This window comes from Chenopodium quinoa, unplaced genomic scaffold, assembly GCF_001683475.1.
Source record: "Chenopodium quinoa cultivar QQ74 unplaced genomic scaffold, ASM168347v1, whole genome shotgun sequence".
Taxonomy (NCBI): Eukaryota; Viridiplantae; Streptophyta; class Magnoliopsida; order Caryophyllales; family Amaranthaceae; genus Chenopodium; species Chenopodium quinoa.
In genome coordinates this window covers 1,473,907-1,476,832 of record NW_018744297.1, presented here as the reverse complement: position 1 = coordinate 1,476,832, position 2,926 = coordinate 1,473,907, and the positions used below count along the sequence as shown (strand labels likewise).

General features: G+C 34.4%; 1 long non-coding RNA gene across 1 annotated transcript; it reads left to right on the top strand.

Annotated features, from left to right (window-relative positions):
• Positions 1-206: 206 nt before the first annotated feature.
• On the top strand, positions 207-2,279 carry LOC110695417. Its single transcript, XR_002506049.1, has 4 exons — positions 207-689; positions 942-1,066; positions 1,195-1,254; positions 1,876-2,279. It is a non-coding gene; the product is annotated as an uncharacterized LOC110695417 (long non-coding RNA).
• The last annotated feature ends 647 nt before the right edge of the window (positions 2,280-2,926 follow it).

Below are 2,926 nucleotides of genomic sequence, written 5' to 3'. Positions count from 1 at the left end.
AAGATTTTGAAGAAGAGTTTGGATACTCTATGACAACAACTATTCAAATGATAGGGAGAACTGAAGAATGCTTACTTTATCAAGTAACCCTAGAAGACAAGTCATGGTCTGCACATCAAGTAAACTATATACATGAGAGCCAAAGTGTACAGTGTACATGCAAAAATTTTGAAGCATCTGGATGGTTATGTTACACTAGTAGAAAAATGATAATTGGCACCGAGGATTGGCCACCTGTTCCGGCAGGAAAAAAAGGGGAAAAATGGGCGGGATTTAGAAGGAAGGAAATTGCCACCAGTTCACACCGAATCGGTGGGGAAAATATTAATCCCGACGGTTCAAAACCGGTGGCTTTAATAAAAAAAACTCGCCCCTCTTATTTCTCTCTTTCCTCCTCGCTCTCTCTCTCCTCTCCGTTCAGATATTCTCTTATTTCTCCCCCTTTCCTCTCTTTTTCTTCTCTACACCACTCTCGCTGCGCCACTCTCTATTTTATTCTTCTCTTTCCTTCTCACTTTTTTTCCTCTCCGTTCAGATCTTTCTTTCTTTCACTGTCTTTCTTCGTTGTCGGTGGTGAATGTTATCGGTGGTGACGGTTCTCGCACCATCGTAATGGAGGGTCTATTTCTTCACATAATCAAGCTGGTATGGTGGTTGATCTTTGCAATGGTGGTTGATCTCTTCACGAGGTATGTGCTCGTCGATTTGAATCTAGAGTTTTGATTTTTATTTACTTTTTTTTTTATTAATGATGAACAATTGAAAGTTTGATTGAATTTAATGGTGACATGAAAGGGTTTTTGAATTTTATTTAGCTATTTGTGTTTATGTTGCTCTCCGATTTGATTATTGATGGTTGTCATTCTAGTAGAATAATTTGGCGGTAGTTTCATTAATTTATGGGGCTAAAAGACTTTATTCTGGTTCAATGGATAACACAGTAAAGGTTTGGGACCTGGAGACTATGCAATGCCTCCACACCCTTGCTAAGCACTCTGAGGTTGTGATGTCCGTGCTTTGTTGGGAGCAATTTCTGCTTTCCTGCTCTTTGAACCAGACATTTAAGGTAGATATACTTTACTCTAGCTCTTAGGTTTTAGTAAAGTAATATGTAAATATGACAGTTCTTGTAGCATTTTAAGTTTTTTTTTTCCGTTACATTCTAAGCAATTCTGTACACTTTTCAATATGCAGATTTGGGCTGCCACTAAAGCAGGAGAACTAGAGGTCACTTATGAACACTAGGAGAAGCATGTAAGTAATCTCTAGACAATTTTTCTGCATCATTTTTTGATGTGTAATAATTAACTTATAATTCAATTTTAGAGTTTCACCTCATTTATTTCGTTTTACGTTTGATGAAAGCGCTTCAATTTTTTGGATGTTTACATTCATTTTCAATCTCATTTCTTCTATTTTCGATCTATTGGTTTCATAAGTAGCTAGAAATTTCCAAATCAAATTGAGCAAAGTTTAAAAAGGTTAATTTCAATTTTATTTATTTGTTTGGATTGGTTGTGTTGCAGACGGTTAATTTCGATTTTGATTATGCTCACAGGTTCAGCTCATGCATTTAATTAGTTTAATTTGCAAATTTTTTACACATGCATCAATATATTCTAAATCAGTAGGTAAATTTTTACACATGTATTCAATTACGTACAGGCTGCTATTTGTATTTCCCTGTTTTTTTTGGGCATATCTTCTAATTGTTCGATAAAATGTCTAGCTGAATTTCACTCAATCTTTTTGCTGATTTTGGATCTGTATTGCTTGTATGTGATACCTTTTTTTCTTTTTTTTTTTTTTTTTTTTTTTTTTGCATCGAGTTTTCTGGGTTTTGGTTGTGGGTTTTGATTGTGATTGCTTATGTAGGTTGCATAGTGGAATTCTACATTCAATTTCAAATGTAGGTTGTATAATGGAATTCTACTTGGAATGAGGGACTAGTGAAGCTAACTTGGCAATGTTGCAGCTTCTGCTGTCCTGCCAAGGTTGCTGCTGCAGCTGCCCTGCCGTCAAGAATTTTTATGTGACTGATTTTGTGAACCCGAAATACCATGATAAAACCAGTTCAAGAGGTTCTTACTACTTGGGTTTGTATTTTGATTATAATTTCTGTATTTAGTTAGAATATCTTTATGTATGAGTTTTTGTATGATTTTATTATGTTACTTAATTAGGTGCTATAATCTCGAGCTAGATCTGGACCTTCTAAAGGATCCTTTTAACATTGATAAGATTAATTTTTTAATGGAATAAAGGATATATAAAGGATATACCATTGCATCAGAATTCTACATTTGCATCTAGTAACAAGAATATCAGACAAGTATGTGTCAAAAAGATGGACTAAGTTTGCAAAAACAGAGGCATGAGATAGGTTGAAGAATCAGGATCCTACACAGCAATATATTCCATGGAGGCAAACAATGATAAGGAAATACTACAATTTAATCTTAAAAAGTCAAGAAAATGAAGAAACAAGAGCATTTATGGAAGAAAGCTTCAGAAACAGCCTTAAAATGGTGGAAGACTTACTTGCTAATGATGCTCAGAGAGAAAGTGCAAAAGCTGCTTCTAACATTCCTGATGTGCCATACAATACTCAAAGCAATAATGATGTTTCTTCAGCATCGAGTACAAGCAAAAGTGTACCAACAATACTTGATCCTAAAAGGGCTGTAACAAAAGAAAGAAGCAAGAGAGCAAAAGGAGGTCTTGAAAAAAGCAAGAGAAAAAGAAAACCAACACTACCACCTCCACATTCAGAATTTGGATCTAAGACATCTAACTTATGACTCTTTTAGGAACTTTTTTAGAACTTTTTTTTTTTCAAAATTAATATACTTTGTATTGTTATATTATTTTTTTACCCTATGACTAGTTTGATTAAAATTTGATTGATACTATTATTAGCACACGT